Below are 25,936 nucleotides of genomic sequence, written 5' to 3'. Positions count from 1 at the left end.
TAAACTATGCGTCACTGGTACGCTTGGAGAATTTTGTTTTGAAGTTGGTTTTAATTGAGAAATTGAATTTTGTTTACCTTGCCTTGTCTTAACAATTGCTAAACGGACTGGGCATTGATAAAAATTTGACATATGGTTGCCGTTACAATTCGCACAGCGAAAATTTTTACTCTCTTTCACAGGACATGTGTCCTTTTTGTGAGAAGAGTCTCCACAATTAAGACATTTTTGGTCCATGTTACAGAATTTGGAACCATGGCCATAACGTTGGCAAGTACGGCATTGGGTGATATGCTTTTCACCTCCGCCATACTTCCTATAAATTTCCCACTTTACACGCACATTATACAATGCATGTGCTTTTTCAAAAAATTTTAAGTTGTTAACCTCATTGCGGTTAAAATGAATTAAATAATTAACAAGGGAAATTCCAGTTCTCTGACTGTTTTCGCCTCGTGATTTTTGTTTCATTAGAATTACTTGGGTAGGGGCTATGCCAAGTAATTCTGTTAAAGTAAGTTTGATCTCATCAACGGTTTGATCGTTGGTGAGACCTTTCAAGACAACCTTGAACGGCTTGGCGTTTTTAGTGTCATATGTAAAAAATTTGTACATCTTGTCAGTTAAATACTGAACAAGACGATCACGACCCTTTACTGAGTCGGCTAATAAGCGGCATTCACCTCTACGGCCAATTTGATAGGTAACTTTAACGTCAGAAACAAACGTTGAAAGTTCCTTTTTGAATATATTAAATTCAGAAGAAATAGTTACCACAATAGGTGGAACTTTCTCCTTTTTTAAAGATTTTATATTTTGTATAGTTTCATTATTGGTAACTTCCATTTCACCAGCTTCTTGCTCAGGCAAAATATCAAAAGGATTGTCACTACAGACACTCGATGTGTCAGAAAGAGATGCTTCTCTTTTCCTCCCCGCAGCGATGCGAGGTTTCTTTTTCCGTCCAGCCATTTCAGGTGATACGAAAAAAGTTAAAACAAATGTTAAATTTAAAAGTAGGTAGTCTTGAGAAAGACTGATGGGAAATAACTTTCAGGTAGTCTTTAAAAGACACACTGACAAAACACAAACTTTGAAGCTATAGGCAGTCAAAGACCAGTCCACAAGCAACCGAAAAAACGTCTGATCTGTAGGACAGTTCAAGACGCACTGGCGTTAGGCCCGTTAGCTCCATGGATAGGAGGTCGACCATCTGGGTGAACCTTTCGGTAGACCAACGTGGCGGAGCATAGCAACTGCAGTAGAACACTCCGTTTACCTTAGCAACTACGTACCCTTCTTCTGAGGTTGAGACAACCTCCTGAACCGGGAACTTGCTCGTCGTACATATGGCCGCCAAACTGGACTTATCCGCAACCCAGTTACCGTTTCCGGGAGGGATGCGGTAGGGATCCGATATGACGGCGATGTCCGACAACGACTCAGTGGCTGCTTGGTGTAGCAGCTGCTGAGCCGCGAAGCAATGGTTCAGGTTCAGTTGCGTCACCCTTACGCCCGTGGTTTCGCAGCCGGCTTACCGGCTGGGCACCTGGGGCCTCCCATAAAGTGTTTGGCGTCCCGTTTCCCGGAACATACCATGCACTTGGGAGACTCCACACTCCTTTGCTTTATGGCCTGCACCTCCACATCGCCTGCACAGCTGGCTCCTATCGGGCCCCTTGCAGGTCCAGGACTTATGTCCGCCCTCAAAGCACCGGAAGCAAATGTCTGGTTGCTGTAGTATGCCCAGAGGACATACAGACCAGCCGACCTTAAACTTGCCCTCTTTCAGGGCCAGGTTAGCGTCCGCCGACGGTAGTCGGAAGGTAGCTATCTGGGTCCCCGCCGGACCTTTGCGGAGGCGGATTGACTCCTTAGCCACCTCCACCCCGCACTTCGCTTTTAGGGCTTGTGCAATGTCGCACCCCTCAGTGATTTCGTCCAGGTTTTTAAGCTGGAGAGTCACAGGAGGTGCAAGTGCGGGCACTCACCTCAGCCTCCTTCCCTAGGACCTTTTCAGCTACCGTTTTGTAGGTAGCCCCCTTGTTCTTGGCGTCCTTCCGGAGCTCAAGTATCATCTCGCCAGTGCGAGATCGGGGGATACTCCGCACATCCGCCCCCAGATCCTTGAGCTGGGTTTCCCCCCTCATCTTCTTCAAGACTTCTGAGTACTTCGACCCATCCGTCTTGAGTATGAGGGCATCACCCCTACTCCGCGCCTTTTTGACCTTTTTTGGTCCTCTGGCCGCTCCGCCATCATGTCGCGTCGCACCTTCCCGACGCTTCCTACCCTCTACGGTAGTCCAAGGGTTGCCCGTAGCCTCCACCTGTGCCTTTTCCGCGGTGGACCTTGAACCGGTTGGCGTGTGTTCCCGTGGGAGTAGCACGACCAATCGTTTCTTGGTGCTCCCGGGGGCCGTTTCCCCCGGGGACTGCCTCGTTCGCTTAGCGACCTGCCCCGTGGAGCAGACCGACGCGAACGAGGGGGCGTCTGTCTGCACCTCTTTAGATGCAGTCGCCCTCCCGGTCCTGGCCGCTTTCTCGGCCGCCTTTACCCGAGCTACGAGTTCTTCGTGCTCCTTTCTGGCTTCATCAATGGTGCTCCGAAGCAGGAGGAGGCTCTGCTTCAGGTCGCCAGCGATGTTTCGCCTGTTCGCCAAGAACTCGATTATGGCATCAAGTTGTTCAGACAGCACCGCCACTCTTGGCCGCGTGTCCATACACCTTTCGACGGCCTTGACTAGCAAGGGACCGTCTACCGAGATGTCTGGTGTGGACACCGACGGATTCGACGTTTTTCCACCTCCAGACTTCGCCGCATCCGTCTCCGCCTTCTCCTGCGGAGACCGCTGGATGCCACCTCGTGCGAAGGGATTTGGTAACCCCTCCGCACCCGTCTCTTTTGTTTTTGAGTTCAACATTTTTGTTTATTGGGTCCCCCTACCAGCCGCTATCCTTATCCATAATGGAGTAGTCGCCTAAATGGTCCCAAGGTAGTCTATGCCGGAGCAGTGAGGCCATGGCTAGGGGCGGCTGCCATAGCGCCTTATGGGCAACTATGACACCCCCGACCGGCGCAAGTCAGGAAAAGACATCTGATCCTACTCCTGCCGGGTTCCCACCCGGCAATGGACTCGGAACGTACTGGAAGGCCTGCCAGGTTTTACGGGACGGAGACCCCTGCACCGGTTGTAATCTCGCCGTTTCAAGCCGTTATCACACGACATTACTAAGGGAGCTCGGCGCAGGTGCCAGCCCAAAATCATGGTACGAAAACGAAATCCGACTCTTATCCTATAGTGATGCGACCAGTTGCCGTAATTGGGAACATTACTGGCATCAGTCCCTTGTTGGAGCGTTTTCTTCCTTGTTGAACAGCAACTTGACCAGATCGGTACAGCATAAAGCATTGCTGGTCTAAAAATTTGTTTGTAAATCAAAAGTTTGTTCTTTAAACAAAGTTTAGAATTCCTGTTAATAAGAGGATATAAACATCTCGTATATTTGATGCACTTGGCTTGTATACTCTCAATGTGCTCTTTGAAAATAAGTTTTTTATCATAGATTAGTCCCAAGTACTTAACCTTGTCGGACCAACTTAAAATAACCCCATTCATCTTGACAACGTGATTATTGTTTGGCTTGAGGAAAGAAGCCCTAGGCTTATGCGGAAAAATTATCATTTGAGTTTTAGAAGCATTGGGAGAGATTTTCCACTTTTGCAAGTAGGAAGAAAAAATATCTAAACTTTTCTGCAATCGACTGCATATGACACGAAGGCTTTTTCCTTTTACGGAAATGCTTGTGTCATCGCAGAACAATGACTTTGTGCATCCTGGAGGCAAATCAGGAAGATCTGAAGTGAATATGTTGTACAGGACTGGACCCAAGACTGAACCTTGAAGTACACCTGCTCTGACAGGAAATCTATCAGATTTTGAATTCTGATAGACAACCTGCAGAGTTCGATCAGTAAGATATTTTTTTAAAATTTTGATTAAGAAAATTGGAACATTAAAAGTTTGCAATTTCGCAATCAAACCTTTATGCCAAACACTGTCGAATGCTTTTTCTATGTCTAAAAGAGCAGCTCCAGTGGAATAACCTTCAGATTTGTTAGCTCGTATCATATTAGTAACTCTGAGCAATTGATGAGTTGTGGAATGCCCATGGCGAAATCCAAACTGTTCATTTGCAAAAATTGAATTTTCGTTGATGTGTGACATCATTCTGTTAAGAATAATTCTCTCAAACAGTTTACTTATTGAAGAAAGCAAACTGATTGGTCGATAACTTGAAACTTCAGCTGGGTTCTTATTCGGTTTTAAAATGGGAGTAATTTTTGCATTTTTCCATAATTTGGGAAAATATGCAATTTTGAAGCAGCAATTGAAAATTTTCACTAAAAATTCCATTGTGCTCTCAGGGAGATGTTTGATTAGTATATTAAAGATTCCATCGTCACCAGGTGCTTTCATATTTTTGAAATTTTTAATAATTGATTTAATCTCATTCAAGTTAGTTTCAATTATTTCTGCAGGTAAAAAATTCTGGGAAGAAATTAAATCAAATTGACGTGTGACTTCATTTTCAATTGGACTCACAAAATTCAAATTTGAGTTATGAACACTCTCAAACTGCTGAGCAAGTCTTTGAGCCTTTTGTTCATTGGATACAAGAAAACGTTCACCACCTTTTAAAACTGGAATAGGCTTTGAAGGTTTCTCAAGAATCTTCGACAGCTTCCAAAATGGTTTTGAATATGGTTTCAATTTTTCAACTTTAGTCTCAAAATTTTGATTTCTCAGAAGAGTAAATCTATGTTTAATCTCTTTCTGTAAATCTTTATAAATAGTTTTAAAAACAGGGTCACGAGAACGTTGATATTGACGTCTGCGGATATTTTTCAAACGAATTAGAAGTTGAAGATTTTCGTCAATTATTGATGAATCAAATTTCACTTGAGCCTTTGGAACAGAATAATTCCTGGCATCAACAATTGCACATTTTAATGCTTCCAAAGCGGAATCAATATTCACTTCGTTTTGCAAATCAAGCTCATTATTGAAATTTCTCTCAATATGAGTTTTGTATCTTTCCCAATTAGCCTTGTTATAATTAAAAACAGAGCTCATAGGGTTTAAAACTGATTCATGTGATAAAGAAAAAGTTATTGGAAGATGGTCAGAATCAAAGTCAGCATGTGTGATCAAATCACTACATACATGACTTTGATCTGTTAGCATCAAATCAATTGTTGAAGGGTTTCTTACAGAAGAAAAGCATGTAGGACTATTCGGAGACAAAATAGAATAGTATCCTGAAGAACAATCATTGAATAAAATTTTGCCATTGGAATTACTTTGAGAATTATTCCATGAACGATGTTTAGCGTTGAAATCGCCGATTATGAAAAATTTCGAACGATTTCTGGTGAGTTTTTGTAAATCACCTTTAAAATAATTTTTGTGCTCGCGTGTGCATTGAAATGGTAAATATGCTGCGGCAATAAATAAAATTCCAAGTTCAGTTTGAACTTCAATTCCCAAAGTTTCAATAACTTTCGTCTCAAGATGGGGAAGAGCACGATGTTTGATTCGGCGATGAATAACAATTGCAACTCCACCGCCGGAACCCTGAATCCTATCATATCTATGAACCACGTAATTGGGATCATATTTTAATTTAATGTTAGGTTTCAAAAATGTTTCAGTAATAATTGCAATATGCACATTATTTACTGTTAAAAAATTAAAAAGCTCATTCTCATTGGCCTTCAATGAGCGAGCATTCCAATTTAATATTTTAATTGTTTTATTTAAAATCATTGCTAAATTTTAAATTAGAATCAATTTTAATAGTAAAATTTGTGCCTATTTGAATGGCTTCAAACATTGATTTTGCCTGCAACATGGCGTTCATAAGATCGAACATTGCCTGTTGCAAAAAAGAAAGTTTACCTGCCGTAATAGGCCCCAGGCAGTTGACATTAGAAAAAATATTTTCGGCAGCAATATTAGCTGGAGTAATAGGTGTACAATTATTTTCTAGCGTGTTTTGCTTACCCATATTAACGGTCATTTTTGAACTACCAACACTAGGCGGTATAATGTTCGAACTACCTGTAACCTGTGCATAAGTTAAACGGGTATGCAAAGGAGTAGGTAAACTATGCGTCACTGGTACGCTTGGAGAATTTTGTTTTGAAGTTGGTTTTAATTGAGAAATTGAATTTTGTTTACCTTGCCTTGTCTTAACAATTGCTAAACGGACTGGGCATTGATAAAAATTTGACATATGGTTGCCGTTACAATTCGCACAGCGAAAATTTTTACTCTCTTTCACAGGACATGTGTCCTTTTTGTGAGAAGAGTCTCCACAATTAAGACATTTTTGGTCCATGTTACAGAATTTGGAACCATGGCCATAACGTTGGCAAGTACGGCATTGGGTGATATGCTTTTCACCTCCGCCATACTTCCTATAAATTTCCCACTTTACACGCACATTATACAATGCATGTGCTTTTTCAAAAAATTTTAAGTTGTTAACCTCATTGCGGTTAAAATGAATTAAATAATTAACAAGGGAAATTCCAGTTCTCTGACTGTTTTCGCCTCGTGATTTTTGTTTCATTAGAATTACTTGGGTAGGGGCTATGCCAAGTAATTCTGTTAAAGTAAGTTTGATCTCATCAACGGTTTGATCGTTGGTGAGACCTTTCAAGACAACCTTGAACGGCTTGGCGTTTTTAGTGTCATATGTAAAAAATTTGTACATCTTGTCAGTTAAATACTGAACAAGACGATCACGACCCTTTACTGAGTCGGCTAATAAGCGGCATTCACCTCTACGGCCAATTTGATAGGTAACTTTAACGTCAGAAACAAACGTTGAAAGTTCCTTTTTGAATATATTAAATTCAGAAGAAATAGTTACCACAATAGGTGGAACTTTCTCCTTTTTTAAAGATTTTATATTTTGTATAGTTTCATTATTGGTAACTTCCATTTCACCAGCTTCTTGCTCAGGCAAAATATCAAAAGGATTGTCACTACAGACACTCGATGTGTCAGAAAGAGATGCTTCTCTTTTCCTCCCCGCAGCGATGCGAGGTTTCTTTTTCCGTCCAGCCATTTCAGGTGATACGAAAAAAGTTAAAACAAATGTTAAATTTAAAAGTAGGTAGTCTTGAGAAAGACTGATGGGAAATAACTTTCAGGTAGTCTTTAAAAGACACACTGACAAAACACAAACTTTGAAGCTATAGGCAGTCGAAGACCAGTCCACAAGCAACCGAAAAAACGTCTGATCTGTAGGACAGTTCAAGACGCACTGGCGTTAGGCCCGTTAGCTCCATGGATAGGAGGTCGACCATCTGGGTGAACCTTTCGGTAGACCAACGTGGCGGAGCATAGCAACTGCAGTAGAACACTCCGTTTACCTTAGCAACTACGTACCCTTCTTCTGAGGTTGAGACAACCTCCTGAACCGGGAACTTGCTCGTCGTACATATGGCCGCCAAACTGGACTTATCCGCAACCCAGTTACCGTTTCCGGGAGGGATGCGGTAGGGATCCGATATGACGGCGATGTCCGACAACGACTCAGTGGCTGCTTGGTGTAGCAGCTGCTGAGCCGCGAAGCAATGGTTCAGGTTCAGTTGCGTCACCCTTACGCCCGTGGTTTCGCAGCCGGCTTACCGGCTGGGCACCTGGGGCCTCCCATAAAGTGTTTGGCGTCCCGTTTCCCGGAACATACCATGCACTTGGGAGACTCCACACTCCTTTGCTTTATGGCCTGCACCTCCACATCGCCTGCACAGCTGGCTCCTATCGGGCCCCTTGCAGGTCCAGGACTTATGTCCGCCCTCAAAGCACCGGAAGCAAATGTCTGGTTGCTGTAGTATGCCCAGAGGACATACAGACCAGCCGACCTTAAACTTGCCCTCTTTCAGGGCCAGGTTAGCGTCCGCCGACGGTAGTCGGAAGGTAGCTATCTGGGTCCCCGCCGGACCTTTGCGGAGGCGGATTGACTCCTTAGCCACCTCCACCCCGCACTTCGCTTTTAGGGCTTGTGCAATGTCGCACCCCTCAGTGATTTCGTCCAGGTTTTTAAGCTGGAGAGTCACAGGAGGTGCAAGTGCGGGCACTCACCTCAGCCTCCTTCCCTAGGACCTTTTCAGCTACCGTTTTGTAGGTAGCCCCCTTGTTCTTGGCGTCCTTCCGGAGCTCAAGTATCATCTCGCCAGTGCGAGATCGGGGGATACTCCGCACATCCGCCCCCAGATCCTTGAGCTGGGTTTCCCCCCTCATCTTCTTCAAGACTTCTGAGTACTTCGACCCATCCGTCTTGAGTATGAGGGCATCACCCCTACTCCGCGCCTTTTTGACCTTTTTTGGTCCTCTGGCCGCTCCGCCATCATGTCGCGTCGCACCTTCCCGACGCTTCCTACCCTCTACGGTAGTCCAAGGGTTGCCCGTAGCCTCCACCTGTGCCTTTTCCGCGGTGGACCTTGAACCGGTTGGCGTGTGTTCCCGTGGGAGTAGCACGACCAATCGTTTCTTGGTGCTCCCGGGGGCCGTTTCCCCCGGGGACTGCCTCGTTCGCTTAGCGACCTGCCCCGTGGAGCAGACCGACGCGAACGAGGGGGCGTCTGTCTGCACCTCTTTAGATGCAGTCGCCCTCCCGGTCCTGGCCGCTTTCTCGGCCGCCTTTACCCGAGCTACGAGTTCTTCGTGCTCCTTTCTGGCTTCATCAATGGTGCTCCGAAGCAGGAGGAGGCTCTGCTTCAGGTCGCCAGCGATGTTTCGCCTGTTCGCCAAGAACTCGATTATGGCATCAAGTTGTTCAGACAGCACCGCCACTCTTGGCCGCGTGTCCATACACCTTTCGACGGCCTTGACTAGCAAGGGACCGTCTACCGAGATGTCTGGTGTGGACACCGACGGATTCGACGTTTTTCCACCTCCAGACTTCGCCGCATCCGTCTCCGCCTTCTCCTGCGGAGACCGCTGGATGCCACCTCGTGCGAAGGGATTTGGTAACCCCTCCGCACCCGTCTCTTTTGTTTTTGAGTTCAACATTTTTGTTTATTGGGTCCCCCTACCAGCCGCTATCCTTATCCATAATGGAGTAGTCGCCTAAATGGTCCCAAGGTAGTCTATGCCGGAGCAGTGAGGCCATGGCTAGGGGCGGCTGCCATAGCGCCTTATGGGCAACTATGACACCCCCGACCGGCGCAAGTCAGGAAAAGACATCTGATCCTACTCCTGCCGGGTTCCCACCCGGCAATGGACTCGGAACGTACTGGAAGGCCTGCCAGGTTTTACGGGACGGAGACCCCTGCACCGGTTGTAATCTCGCCGTTTCAAGCCGTTATCACACGACATTACTAAGGGAGCTCGGCGCAGGTGCCAGCCCAAAATCATGGTACGAAAACGAAATCCGACTCTTATCCTATAGTGATGCGACCAGTTGCCGTAATTGGGAACATTACTGGCATCAGTCCCAATGGGCGGTATAGTGCATTTGGGTGGTGGGAGCGGCACTACTCGCTCCGTCGGAGCTGCTTCCGGCCAGTGTGGCTTTTGCGAGAATTCAGCGGCCCAGTGCCTGAATCTCGCCACGACCTAGGCTAGCTCCCGCTGATGGTCCGGGACTGCTTGCTAGCAGTGAGCACTTCCGTGGCCTTCGGTAATCGCCAATTACCGACCCGTGGTGGCATTCAGCTCTGCTCAGTTACTCTCGAGTATCCTAACTGTCGAAGAATAGTTGATGGTTCCTCTTGCACAACTGATTAAGGTCTTTCAGAGCTGTTGTTCTGACTGCTGTGCCTCAGTAAGCAGTCCGTTTCAGGTTTTTTGATTCGCAATAGGGTCAATTTGTTGTTTCGAAACCTCGAAACCCACATTTCTCGCAAAACATGTGTCTTTTTTGACGACATTCTTGCCAGGAGTGTTTCTCTTCATGACAGTTAAAACATGTTCCCGGTTTAATTGGTATGTACGCATTCGCTATCCTCTGTAGTGCATTTGTTCCACTGGTACCTGCCCTACAATCTCCTGCATTTGTTCTCGGCTTTACATTATATTCTTGCTTCTGATTTTGCTGCATGTAAGGATTTTGCTGTTGTGAATTTTGAATTGTATTACTCTGCTTGCTAGAGAATTTGTTATTATTTTCAAAAATTTTCTTATGAGTGAAATTGTACCCCTGATTGCTATTTCGCCGCTCCTCAAATCGATTATTAAAATTTCTGCTTTTATTGTTATAAGGTCGAATTTGTTGTTCATTAATTTCTTCTACGTGAGCTCTCTGCATGTCCCTATTATAATCCCTTCTTCGATAAAGTTGCCCATTAATCGCATCAAACCGTTTACCGAATTCTCTCATTTTAGGAATAGACGTAATGTTAGCTGCGAGCATTGCCGTTTTGCAATCGTCCCTTGTGTTCCTGAACAACGCATTAAACTTGCGAGTTTCGTCCCAAGGCTGAGACATGCTCCTGAAAATTCTCACCGTATCAAGATAAAAATCTTGGAATTTTTCTCTTGAACCCTGCTTTCTTGCATTCGCTAGACTTTCGTACTGATAGTCAATGTCCACCGGCAGAAATTCATTTTTCAATTCGCATACTAAGTTTTCCCATGATATCAACTCGTTATTCCCATTGATTTCCACATACCAACTTCTAGCTTTTCGCGTAAACAGGTGGAGTGCGGATAAGAAAAGCTCCTCGTTCGAAAACCCTTCCGACCTGGCATTAAATTCTACCTCTTTCAAAAATTCATCAAGCCTCCTACCGTTGTCTAAACCATCATATTTCACGGACCATTTGTAAATCGGAAATCGGCTGGTATTTGTTCGTGTTTCACCTTCTCGTCCCTTATCGGTTTTCCCCTGATTTCCTAAACCCGTTTCAACTGATTTGTTACCCATACTTTCCATAGAACTACACCTTCTTTTTATCCAATCTACAAAATTTTCCGACTGATTGTCACTTACATGTTCAGGTTTTTCCTCTACATGCGTGGTGTTCGCGCCTTTTCCTCTGTCTCTCTCTGAACGATTTTCACTCTTCTCTTTTTGCGTTTCTAACGCTTCAATCCGACTAAGCAATCGTTCTACCATCATCTTTAAATAATCATTTTCCGAAGTCAACTGAGCTACCCTATTTCTATCACACTCAACGTTTTCACCCCCTACTGCTTCCTCTTCCTGCTCAATGTTATCTTGTTGTTCTACTACTCTAGACACTATCCCCTCATTTCTCCTACTCGAATTTCCCTGCTGTTGTTCATTCATCACTGGTTGATCGGTTAAACTTTCCTCTCCTTCTCCGCCTAAATCAGGTTCAATCTCTTCTTCTGAAATAATTTCTTCTCTCAGTGCACGCAAACTTTCATTTGCAATTGCAGTTTCAGCTTCTCTCACTTCCTGTAATGGAGAGGTGTTTGAAAAGTATACATTTAGCATTTTCATACATTCTCCCGCTATCAAAGCGAGATGATTTAAATCTCTGTCTTCTTAAGCATGAGCTTGTAAACGCTCCATACGAAAGAAAATGTGAATTAATCTCCTTTTTTAAAATTTGGTTAGGTAATTCTTTACGGCTTCTGTTTTCTAATTAAGTTTTTATCATTTCTAACTTTTCTTCGCAACATTTTAATTCTCCTCTCAAGGATGTCCAACATTTTCTTAAATACATATTCGGTTTTTCTTTTTCAGATTTTAAAAATCCACGCAACTTTCGTTCCTGCTTGCTGCGCGATTCGCTCATCATTTCCGCACCGCGGATCTGTAGTTCGTGATCCAGTTCATCGTTGGTCAAATGGGCAACATTCATCGTGTAATATTTCGTGAAAAGGTGTTGTTGTTCCATTGTGAAATTTGTAACAAACACACTCAAGCCACTGAATGTTAATTAAGGAAAATAAAGACAGGTTATAGCGTTATTTTCTCCCACCGAAATCAAATCCTACTAAAAAATTCTAAAGCCAAGATGATATTTAGTTTGCTGTTCTTTTAAGCGATCGTATACCTTTCCAAACTTTTGGACGTCAGAACCCCTTTTTTTGAACAAAATCAAGTTTCACTCGCAGTGTAAATTTCAACAATTCTGCCACTTATTAGCGAAAATTAGATTGTGAGCGAACGGATGTTTTCCCAGAGACGTACGTACTAATCGGCTGTTTTCAAGCAATTCTACGAGCTACCCTTAAAAACGATGGTAAGTCAATTTTTGTTGGGCGCCAAAGTGTAAGTTGCCAGTAGTCCCAACCGTAAGCGTTGGTGAGACTTATCCTTATTTTCGCGGGTCAACTGGGAAATGCTTTGCCGATGTAAAGACGTATTTTGCAATTAACAATTTTTATTCACACAATCCTGGCCTCCCACTTCCTTATATTCTATCTAACCTTTTCTTCTCTTTTTCGGGGCCCCTTTCTTCCACTGCTTCCTCCACCTTTCACCTCCAATCTGCAACCGGCTGACGCGATATCCTCCATTTTTGCCGCCAACAACCGCGACAATTCCGCGACCTTCGCCGCCCTTGCTGGTGAACACTGCAGCGTTGAACTGGCGATGTTTAGGAATCCGGCCCAATCCTGGACGATGAGCTTTCCGATGTTTATCCCAAAGCAGTGTGGTTTTCCAACCGAAACTTCGGGGTTCTGTTGTCCACAAACTTCACTCTCTGCTCTGCTGTTCACTGTTTTAATTTCTTTTTTAACTAGCTTTTTCACGGTCTGATTCGATCTATCAACTTTCTAAGAGTGATCAAGACTCGATTCTCGATAGGATCAACAGGTTAATGCCCTACGCCAGCGGTCATTGCCCTCGCCAAGTAAATAAGCAGCTCTCTCCTGCCAGATCCTTTTTAGTTCTCTCTCCATTGCGGCTCCATTTCGCCCATCTCCTGGTGGCAGGATACACTAACCTCATGGGTGGGTGGCTGCGTTCATACGTCAATTGTTGGGTGGCATGGGCGTCGGGAGGGTAACATCTACATAAGTAAACATTTCCCATTTAACACAAACAAAATAAAACGGATATATATATACAACAAAATCTCAATAACCCTCTAAGCGGACGCTACCAACGCTTACAAATGTTTACAGCTAGCGAATGAAGCGTCGTTAATAATTATCTCAAACAACTTAGAGCAAGCGCACAAGGACGATAGTTAGTGATGTTGCGTTTATCACCTTTTTTGTGAATTGGAAACAAATACGAGAATTTCCACGGAAATACGGAAATACGGAAATTTACATTGCTGCACAGATAAATTAAATAGCTTAGCAATTGGCGAACAGAGAACTTCTCCACATCTCTTGAGAACCGCTGAAGGAATACCATCAGGTCCAGCGGTATACGAAGCTTGCAGCTTACTCAGTGCAACGACAACATCCTCTGTATTAATAAGCGGCAGGCGAAATGAAAACACGTCTCGGGAAGCTGCATTGCTGGCTATACTGACTTGTTCGGCAGAGGCGACAAAACCGTTGAAAACTTGCTGGAACTGCTGGGCAAATAGACCGCATTTTTCACGTTCGTTGTTAGCAACGGAATCGCCCCGAGACATGGAAGAGGGTAATCCGGCTTCTTTCCGTTTAGTATTCACGAACGACCAGAACTGTTTTGGGTGTGTGCGAAGATTACTTTGAATGCGTTTCACGTACCGGTTATACAAACATCGGTTGTAGTTGCGATACTGGCGGCTAGCGATGTTCAATTGATTTTTATTGTATGACGAGCGATGTGAACAGTATTTCCGGAGCGCAGCAGACCGCAAACGCTTGAGCGAACGGAGGTGAAGATTCGACCACACTGGTTTTCGAGGTGGATCACAAGCTGGCACTGTCTGGATGATTACGCCGTCAATTGCACCGTTGAAAGAGTCAACCGCATCGTCGAGACAGGAACACCGATCCAATAAAGCATCCCAGTCTACTTCTGACAGTGCTGCGCGAAGTGCAGAATAGTCAGCCCGACGAAAATTCAACGACCTGCTTTCTGAGGGTTGATCGAAAACCATTGGTTGAGAAAGGCTCACTGATATAACGACCGCGGGATGCACAGCTTCAAGATTTACCAGTGGCTCGTGGGGAACAGACACAGAACAATTTTGCATTGCTTGGTCGTTTGCAAGTATGAGATCTAGCATGCGTTCGTCATCAATTAAAGCAGTGTTAATTTGGGTCAGCCCGTGTAGACAAAAATCATCAAGGAGAGAGCAATAGTCGGCCGGCATGTGGGAACGCAGAGTGTTCACTAACGGTAGTCCATTAGACGAAATAAACCATCGTACACCAGACTGATTATATTCGCCGAAAACTAATGCTTGAGCATTCGGCTTTAAACGTGACAGAACCATTTCTATCGAATCGATATGTTGCTGAATTAGCTGTAAATCCGATTTTCGGTCAGGGGGCAAGTACACAACACCCTCGCTGACGTCACTGCAAGATGTTTCCACAATTACCCACACTTGCTTAAGCGTATTATGAATAGGTGCAGCATCAATACGGCAGCTCCGTCTCACCGAAACAGCTATAAGCACACCTCCGCCACGCGTCTTTTCGCTATTCAAATCAGGACGGTCGGTCCGGTACACAGTATAGCGATTTCCAAATAATTGTGTTGAGAGAATGCGATCGTCGAGCCATGTTTCAGTAAGAACAATGATATCGTAATCACCTTCGGAGACTGCCAAAAATCTATTTTGGTGCGCAACCCACGCACATTTTGGTAGTAAATCCGCAACTGATGTGAATACGAAACGGATCCATGCGCCAAAACACTGGAACGTGGGAAATCATGAGGTGCCGAAAGGTCGGAAAGTCATATATATTTGCCTGACGATGCAGGCTGGAAGACCCCGTCCCCATCTCCGAACACAGGACCGGGACGATGAAGAAGGCCTGTGCCTGTTAAATGGTGTCCCGGATCCGAAAAACCAGTAGTAGCAAATGTAGGTGAAATCAAGTCATCAGAAACGCAGTTTCCATCGTCCGTGTTACCATGTGGAGTGATCAGGTGTGAACAGCAGGGCTGCAAACATAGTTTTCGTGGGCTGAGCTCGGCCCGCGACTGGCGTTTTTTTCGATGAATTCACGAAACAATAGACCTTCTGGCCAGGTAGAGGGCATCAGCGCTTGATGTTTTAGGTCAGGAGAGAGGCCTACTTTGTAGGACACGAATGTCAGCGTACTAATATCCTTGCCTTTGGGAACCAATCTGACAACATCTACTGGGTTATCAACATCTAAACAGCGAGCAACAATCTGGCAAACATCGTCGTTTGTAACAAGTGGTTGAAATCCCGAAAGGTATAACCAGAACTTAGAAGCAGGTGCAGCAGGAATAATAAATGGGACTGATAGGCCACTTAAATCGACTGCTTTCGTTCCACGATCAGTGGTGGTAGTCCGTAGTGGCGTTCCATTATTACTCCGTCTTCTTTTTACACTTAGGCTTGGCCAAATTGTTTTACTTATTGGCCGCGGAGTAATATTTTGTTCCGGTTGGGTACGGTCTAATCCCAAACTGTCAACTTTGTGGCTCAAACATTCGACAAACTTGTGTAGCTCATGAATTTGCGTTGAGATGTTACCAGTATCAATATTGGTTGGTGCAGCAGTACCCGGTTCGATTTTATCAGCCAGATATGAACGAATGCTTCTGCCTTGCAATTCATCACTGCATTCTAAACACAAAAACATAGCTTGGCCGGCGGCAAACAGTTCCTTATGTGCGCGATTATTAAATCCACAGCACTTTTGGCTGATGTGGAAATAAGTTTCACAAAAGCCGCAGCGAACTGGTTCCAAATCGTTCACCAGCAGCTGACATGCACCACACTGCTTCGTATCCATCACTGCTATTGTCTATTGTTTGCGAGATGAACTGATGAATTGAACACAACCGACGGCAGTGTGAATCGCAGCGAAAGAACTATTACACTTCGAAATTAATACAAACTTTAATGTTCAGTGGTACTTCGCACAGAGTAGAATGGCCAGTCATAAAATTTACAAAAAAACGACGAAAAATTCACTAAATAAATAGAAATTGAACGGAGCTTAAAACCAAAACAACTGCTTGTCGTGATTACAGACACACACGGTATTTGGAAGTCCCTAATGAATGACACAAATTATGACACAAATAAATTGTAACGGATATGACACTTGGTTGCCCCAGAAAATTGATCAAACAAATTGAGTTCATAAAACTATACACATGATATTTCAAATACATTTTCTACAACTGTAAGTACATTATACTTGAATTAAAATATTATTTTTAAAATGCGTGATGGAAACGAAAATAAAGCGTGAGAAAATCGAACATGAATTTGGCGAGTAGTGATAAAAACGACTGTTGATAAAATCGAAAAAGCACTGTACCGTTTTCAATAGGGTTTCTCTGTTACTTGAAGTTTTTTTTAATTTCCTTTAGCAAAGATAATTACACTCTTTTAGCTCAGAAACGATTTTTTCGATCGTAGGTATCAATTTTATTTCACACTAGTTTTTCCGGCAAACCTCGTTCTACCCATTTTTTATTTTATTGATTTCAAAGCAAAGCCTTGGTGCTACATTCCGATTCGGAACTCGATCTTCTGTTTGCTATATACATACTTCGCAGCCAACTGTTAAGTGTACAAGGCGATTGCGGGGCTAGCGTTACGATCCTACTGACACTAACAGTCTCTCCCGAGCTGAGAGTCGAAACTACGACGACTGGCTCGTTAGGCCAGCATCGTACCTCGAGACCAGCTTTGAATGATTTCAAACACTCTAAATTGATTCCACTTGCATTCAAAGATTTAACTTTCGATATGTTAATAGTCTGCAAATGCATAACGAATCAGACATTGGATACGTTCAAACTTGAAAGAAAAATCGTTTGAAATGATTGGTTTTATCGTAATGAGAATCCTTGCCATCCTTGCCTTACAGCTTTTGTACTCTAGACTCCAAAAATACCCATTTTGGATGACATGCAGACATTTTCAGCTGATTTCCAGAAAAGGAAGTCATCCAAATGGCGTTTGGAATCGATTTCTGGCCTTTGACCATCAGTTTGATACCGGTAATACCCATATTGGATAGTATTCAATCATTTTTGGCAGTATTGCAGAATCCGGAAGTCACCATTCTAGAATTCAAAATGGTGTCGGAGATGGATTTTTAGTATCTATTTCATGATATTAAAAAAATACCATATTTTGTCACTTTTGACTGTTTTCCAGACGCCGGAAGTCGTCATTTTGAATTTCAGAACGACATATGAAATTAATTTCTGGCCTCTGGGCTCCATTTCGGTTCAAGATATACCCATACTGGATCGTACTCGGCGATCGTATTTTTAGCTGTTTTCTAGAAACCGGAAGTCGCCATTTTGGAATTCAAAATTGTATCTATGGTCGATTTCTGGATTTTGAGCATCATCATGATTACGGAAATGTCCAAATTGGGTGATATTTGGTTCTATTTGGCTGTTTTCAGTCCTCCGCCTTTCAAAGTAGAAAGGGGTGTCAAACTATCATAGAAACATTTTTTTATCCCCAAAAACCTTCACATGCCAAATTTGGTTCCATTTGCTCATTAGTTCATGAGTTGTGCAGAAATTTGTGTGTTATTTGTATGGTACCCGTTTCTTCCAGGAGAGGGAGGGGTGACAAACTACCATGAAAATATTGTTTGCCCTTTGTGTTTTCACATGTCAAATTTGGTTCCATTTGCTTGATTAATTCTAGAGTCATGCAAAAATTTGTGTTTTATTTACATTTATCGCCCTCAAAATCTTCTACGTGCCAATGGAAATGGAAATGGAACCAAAATTTACTAGATCAGCTTATGCTTTATGCAGAAAATTGTGTTCCGTTTGTATGGGAGGCCTCTCTTTCAGAGCACGAATGGGGTGTCAAACTACCACAGCAATATTTCTTGCCTCTTAATACATCTACGTGCTAAGTTTGATTCATTTGCTCGAATAGTTCTTAAGTTATGTAAAAAAATGTGTTTCATTCGTTCCTCCCTTCCAGAAGAGGGAGGGGTTTCAAACTATCACAAAAAGCTTCCCCAGCCCCAAAAACCCTAAAAACATACAAATTTTCATGTCGATCGGTTCAGTAGTTTCCAAATCTATAAGGATCAGACGGACAAAGAGAACTTCATTTTTATATATATAAATAGCTCCTATTAGTTCGACACCAGTAAGTTTTATGTAGTACCACTATTGCTTTCAGCACCTCATATGTATTAGGGTGGCAGCGAAAAGGGCCATGTCAAATTTCGCAAACCGACCATGTACATTTTGTTCATTGGCCCAAAAAAATTATCTGTGCAAAATTTCAGCTCAATCGGACATGATTTCGGGGTGCCTCAAAGCGCCCAAAGTTGTGATTTTTCGACCCTCGAGTATCTACCAAGGAGGGGATTCCTGAAACTGGGAAAATCGAAACTTTTGTTTCGATGCTAAATGACTTAAAAATGCACTAAACGTCGAAATCTGGTGTTATCGCGAAAAAAAAATTTCACCGAAAATCGACCATCGACATGCATGTTTACGTGTATACATGTGGTGTATTTTAGTGTTTTTTTTAAAAAAAAAAACATTATTCCATTATTCATTATGCTGTATAAATTCTTGATGCGATAAATAAGCTTATTAATAAATACAAAGAGATCATCATGCTTTGGAACATCATTTTAATAATTAAAGTAAATGTGCCAACCTATTTGAACAAATAAATTAAATTTTTTAATTTGATTGCTTCTTGTGATCGACAGTTTTCGGCGGAGTAAATAAATTAAACTACATTTGCCAGCTTGTCCGTACGTTTCGAGTTACTACTGGCTTTCACTCATCATCAGCGGACTCTAAAATTAACTTTATTTAATAAACATTCAGAACAAAAACACAAAATTCAAACATACAAACTTTACGACTTACTGTACACACCACAACTTCTGTTTTGTTTTCAGTTATCTAATTTTCTTCCTTTTCCTGTTTTTAGTTTGCAAATTATAGGGTTGTATGCAGCTTTGAAAATTATAGAGTCTTTTTGTTTGTTAACAACGTTATCATCTCCTCTAACTTTAATATGAAATGTTTCAGCTATTAGTCTTGTATTGTGCTTAGATACCTTTTCTTTAATTTTAGTTTTGTCGAAATCAAACTTATGCCCTGTTTCTAAAGTATGTTGGGCTAAGCCTGTGCCTCCGATGTTTTTCGTCTTAATATTATATTTGTGTTGTTCCAATCTCTTATACAAAAACTGGCTCGTTTCTCCGATATATGATTTGTTACATTGACCACAGTTAATCTCATATACCACGTTTGTGTTTTTGTCTTTTGGAATTTTGTCTTTAGTTTTTGTGAACAATATGTTTTTAATTTTGTCAATTGACCTATAAGCAACATCAATCCCAAACTGTTTTAGGTACCTAGCTAGTTTTTCTCCTAAGCCTGTTATGTACGGTATAGTGACAAAGCGTTCATTCTTAATTACATTTGGTTTTTCCAGACTGTTGTACATTTTATGCAATCTTTGCTTTATAACATTTTTTACAAAGAAAACAGGATAATTATTTTTATTCATTATGTTTTTGACAACTTCTAAAGCTTTCTGTCTTAGGTCAGCATCGGTTAGTTTTAGAGCTCTATCTACTACAGCTATCACTGTGTTTTTCTTGTGACAGAAAGGGCTGTCCGATTTGAAGTCCAGATACCTACCGTCTGGATCTTTGGGGAACCATTCAGTCGATATCTTTCCATCGCTTTTTCGTAGGATAGTGTCTAAAAACTTCAGCTTCCCTTCTGCTTCCATTTCGATTGTGAACTGCAGTCTAGGGTGAAAACTATTGAACACTGCAAGAATTTCATCTGTGTTTTCGCGTTTAGCACCCATCAAGCAGTCATCCACGTAGCGCCTAAAGAAATCCGGTTTTATACCTCGTGCTTGCAGTTCTTCTAGAGCCGCACTTTGAATTCGCTCCATATGTCCAGGTACTTTCCGAGATAGAAGGTGTAATACAAAACATTCCAGAAGCAGATATCATCCGAAATGATGTATCAAATGCGCTTGTCAATCATATCAATTTTACGAAGCAACCTTTCCACGACCGGAATGAGTGGTTGAGAAAAGATTTGCATGAATCTAGGCGGTTTTTAAAATCGCATAGCGAAATCATCGTAACGAAAGCTGATAAAGGCAAAACGATTGTAGTCATGGATCGAGATGAGTACGACAGTAAAATGGAATCATTGATCAATGACGAAAAAACGTATGAACGATTGATAAGAGATCCCACAGCTGTTACTCTGAAGAGGATCAACTTAAAGATTGACGAGTGGTACGATAAAGGCTTCATAGATAAATCGCAAAAGATGAAACTGAAGCTGTTCAATTGCAACCCACCTCGTGTATACGGTTTACCAAAGACCCACAAGGATGGAAGACCATTGAGGATAATTGTGTCGACCATCGGAACAGCGACCTATAAAATGGCAAAGTACCTGTCAAATGTTTTAAACAATGTCGTGGGAAAAACGCCGCACCATATAGTGAACAGTTTTCAGTTTATGAATGATGTACGCAAACAAGAGCTACATTCGGATACAATACTTTTCTCCCTGGATGTAGTATCGCTGTTTACAAATGTACCAGTTGACTTCGCGATAGAATCTGTTGACCGTCGTTGGGATGAAATAGAAAATTATACCTCTATCGAAAAATGTTCATTTTTGGAAATGTTGAAAAATGTATTGGAATCCACTTTCTTCCAATACAACAACATTTTTTATAAACAGAAGTTTGGAATTCCAATGGGATCACCTTTGTCTCCTGTGGTAGCGAACATCGTTTTGGAGCGAAATGAAAGTGCGGCTCTAGAAGAACTGCAAGCACGAGGTATAAAACCGGATTTCTTTAGGCGCTACGTGGATGACTGCTTGATGGGTGCTAAACGCGAAAACACAGATGAAATTCTTGCAGAGTTCAATGGTTTTCACCCTAGACTGCAGTTCACAATCGAAATGGAAGCAGAAGGGAAGCTGAAGTTTTTAGACACTATCCTACGAAAAAGCGATGGAAAGATATCGACTGAATGGTTCCCCAAAGATCCAGACGGTAGGTATCTGGACTTCAAATCGGACAGCCCTTTTTGTCACAAGAAAAACACAGTGATAGCTGTAGTAGATAGAGCTCTAAAACTAACCGATGCTGACCTAAGACAGAAAGCTTTAGAAGTTGTCAAAAACATAATGAATAAAAATAATTATCCTGTTTTCTTTGTAAAAAATGTTATAAAGCAACGATTGCATAAAATGTACAACAGTCTGGAAAAACCAAATGTAATTAAGAATGAACGCTTTGTCACTATACCGTACATAACAGGCTTAGGAGAAAAACTAGCTAGGTACCTAAAACAATTTGGGATTGATGTTGCTTATAAGCCACTTGACAAAATTAAAAACATATTGTTCACAAAAACTAAAGACAAAATTCCAAAAGACAAAAACACAAACGTGGTATATGAGATCAACTGTGGTCAATGTAACAAATCATATATCGGAGAAACGAGCCAGTTTTTGTATAAGAGATTGGAACAACACAAATATAATATTAAGACGAAAAACATCGGAGGCACAGGCTTAGCCCAACATACTACAGAAACAGGGCATAAGTTTGATTTCGACAAAACTAAAATTAAAGAAAAGGTATCTAAGCACAATACAAGACTAATAGCTGAAACATTTCATATTTAAGTTAGAGGAGATGATAACGTTGTTAACAAACAAAAAGACTCTATAATTTTCAAAGCTGCATACAACCCTATAATTTGCAAACTAAAAACATGAAAAGGAAGAAAATTAGATAACCGAAAACAAAACAAAATTTGTGGTGTGTAGAGTAAGTCGTAAAGTTTGTATGTTTGAATTTTGTGTTTTTGTTCTGAATGTATATTAATAAAAGTTAATTTTAGAGTCCGCTGATGATGAGTGAAAGCCAGTAGTTACTCGAAACGTACGGACAAACTGGCAAATGTAGTTTAATTTAGTTACTCCGCCGAAAACTGTCGATCACAAGAAGCAATCAAATAGATGCGGCGATAACCACGATAAAACACAAATTAAATTTTTATGAGTGTTTTTTTTTCAATTTATAGACAGTAGAAAATGTATACTAAACGGAATTTAAATGTAATTGTTAGTGAAGTTTAAACCCGAAGTCTGTAGATCAATACGCAAATGTATGGAATGCATATTACAGTGCTTTGATGACAAATCAGTCACAAATAAAATGCATCTCGTTTCTCTATCCGTTCTCTTCGGGTTCACCTTGATCTCTAATTTTGTGCTTGATACCAAAGTCGGAATGTAATGTTATATATCAGCTGCCGCTCTCTAAATTTAAACCATTAAGAAATGAGCCCACTTTTCTCTCAGCGTGATGGACCGAACGTGCAAAAGGGAGGGCATCTTTACCAATCATCATCAACGACCCCTCTGTTCGACACCCATTTCGAACACAATTTATATATTCGTGATTCCTTTGAAAGCGGCGGAAGACTAAACATATACTTATAAGGAACCGTCTGCGCCCGCGATAGAAATTCCAGAAACGAGCGAAAATTTAATAAACACCCTCACATTTTGCACCGCTTCAGCGGCATCAGAACTTTCCAGTGATGATCCATTTGATCGTGCTCAACAACTATCCAACCTGACCAACATATTGCATTAACATTGCGCAACGACGGAACCACACATTCTGTCTGCCTTTGATGTCAAAACTTTTTGAAAAGTTGCTTCAAAAGTAATTTCAATTGACGTACAATAAGTCGAAAAGGAATTATTTATATTCAAATAACATTTAGATAATATGTAACAATGAGCTTAAAATTGCTCACTTCTATGGAAGATTTTCAGATATGTTTCAAATATCCTCTAAATCCGATTTTCGGAATGGCGCGCAACAGCTCAGCCAAACTTATACTGCTTCCTTCGCTTTAAGTCGGATCCAGGCGGTGTCCTTTGAGCAAACATATGAAGGTGTTATTCAGGTAATTAATATCATGTTTATAGATGTTTGATGATGATTCTTCATCGTTTTCTGCTCTGACCGTTAGTTCGGTACTTTCTGGATCGTTTATTAAGGTTATGGCTACGGATACAAGCAACAGAAGGTGAGCTTTGCAACCGTCGATGGCCTGCTATGCAGCAGCATTTAGGTCTAGCAGAGTTATCGGTGTCTCAGGTTATTTAGAAGAACCCCTATGGCGACGCACATACGAAAAAGTGAGGGTGAACGCGTTTCTCATTTTTCCTTTTGAACACCAAAACAGTAACACTTGAGAGTAGTGTTGTACAATAGTTGCTCTTTTGACCAACTGGTGAAAAAACGCGGCTAATAATCAAAAAATCAAAATAGTCATTTGTTATGTATAAGTGTTTTGTGTGTGTAGATTTTGGGGGGTTCCAATCTGACGGAACCTCTTTTAACTCTTTGTTAACGGATCAACCTGACGCGAACATTAACAGCTCTTTTTCCTAGATTGAATCGCAGTGATAGAGAGAGAGAAAAAGAGAGAGGCGAACATTTCTTAAGTCAACATATTTCAAATGAAAATGGATTTAATCTACTGTTAATGGACAGGTCGGTAGTAAGATCCGAAATAAAAGGTAAGTTTCAGATTAAACCACTATAGCGATAATGGATATAAAATCGGCTGCTGATCAGTTTGAACTATGTGCAGTTAAAAACCAAATTGCAATAGATTCACAATTATCAGCAAGCTTTCTATTAATAAGAAAAAATCGAATATAGGACGAGTGTGCGACATAGCATCGGGTAGAAAAAACACAGCATGATTCAAATTACGAGCAGTAAATTTGCATTGAAGATTATAAAAATAATTCAAATTATGAAGGTGAAACCATTAAATATTTTTAAAAATTGTGTTGATTTTGTTATGCCGATTAAAAGAAATAAAATATTTTCTGCTTTGCTGCGAGAGTTTGGAAAATATTTTCACAGCTCTGTTAGTAGTAGTAGGGCTTCAAATGGTGAGTTGACAACCTGGAAGGAGCGTAAAACATAGCTCCGGCCCTCACAAGTTCCTGTTTCACACCTCCACGAGCCATATGATTACACTAGACTGCCGGTTCAAACATGGACACAACTGGTTGGAGTTACCCGGGCAATGTTGTCATCCGACAATTGCTGAGCGAGAAGGAGTAACGCGATCGTTGGCGCGTAAACCATACTCCGGTGATAGAGGAAATGCTTCGCCAACCCGAGTGTCTGTTCACCAAGATGGTGCGGCTCAAAACAGCATCTAATCTTCGTATTAGGAGCGGCTGATCAACGTCCTGGTGTCAGCGACCAGAGACAGAGCCCAACAAGCCGCCCCGGGAAACAATATGCTACAAACAACGTAAGAGATAATACGAATCGGAACAATCGGCATGAACCTAGGCAACGAAATAAGGACTACGATTAGAAACTTGGGACATGGAAGGAACTGCAAATCGCTCTGCTTTCCAGTGGCACGAGCAGCGAGCTAGGAATAGGCTTCATAGTACTGGGTAAGATTTGCCAACGCGTGATGGGATGGCAGCCAATCAACGCAAGTATGTGCAGGTTGCGGATAAAGGATCGGTTCTTCAACTACAGCATCATAAACTTGCACTGCCACTAGACTGGGACACAGTTATATGGAAAAAAGCGATGGTGTTATTTTTTCGCTCCCATGCACTTTTCGTGGTCCTTATGGGACCTACAACAACTGTGTAAATTTTCAGATCGATTGGTGTAACTATATTTTTGCAGCCGATTTTTAAAGTTTCCATACGATTTAATATGGGAAAATCCATTTTTTCAAAATTCATTCTCTAGTTAGTCTTATTATTTTTTTCCCACCCTACTGCCCACATGAAGAAAGAACCGATGACGAAAAGGAAGCGTTCTAGGCGTAGCTGGAGCAGGTCTACGATAGCTGCCCGCGACAGGACGTGAAACTCGTCATTGGGGACACAGAACAAGGTAGGACAGGATATCCACAAATCCACTTGGAGATCACCCGACCAACAGAAAGTGAATCAAACCGACCACGTTTTAATCGACGGCAGATTCTTCTCCGAAATTATCAACGTTCGCACTTACCGCAGTGCGGATATAGATTCGGATCACTGCTGTGTGCATGCGCTCAAAGCTATCGACGGTGTAACACCCGCCGAAATCGAACGCCACGACCATATATTGAGCAACTGCGGGACGCCGGGGTTGCACAGAAATACTCTCGAAGGTGGCTGGAGGAGCATCCGATCCGCCATTGGTAGCACTGCGGTAGCGCAACTAAGTACAAGGGCTCCGGTTCATAGAAACGATTGGTTTGACGACGAATGCAAACAGTTAGTCGAGGAGAAGAACGCAGCACGGGTGAGAATACGGCAGCACCGTACGGGAGCGAACTTGGATTAATACCGACAGGCACTGATCTTGGAGCACGAACAGAAGACAACAGAATACCAGCCCCCGATTTCCTGGAGGTGGTGGAGGAGATTGGCCGACTGAAAAACAATAAAACTACTGGAGTTGACCAACTTCCCAGCGAGCTGTTGAAATATGGTGAAGAATCACTGGCTAAGGCCGTGCACTGGGTCATTGTCAACATTTGGAAGAAAGAACGAGTATCGGAGGAGTGGAAGGAAGGTATTGTGTGTCCCATCTACAGAAAAGACGACAAGCTGGAGTGTTGCAATTACCGGACAATCACTCCGCTGAACGCCGCCAACAAGGTACTCTTCCAAATACTCTGCCGTCGACTATCACCTTTTGCGAAGTAGTTCACTCCTACCAGGCGGGATTCATGAGTTCCCGCGCCACCGCGAATTAGATATTCGCGGTTCGGCAGTT

Source organism: Wyeomyia smithii, chromosome 1, assembly GCF_029784165.1.
Source record: "Wyeomyia smithii strain HCP4-BCI-WySm-NY-G18 chromosome 1, ASM2978416v1, whole genome shotgun sequence".
NCBI lineage: Eukaryota > Metazoa > Arthropoda > Insecta > Diptera > Culicidae > Wyeomyia > Wyeomyia smithii.
Note: the sequence above shows the minus strand (reverse complement) of the source record.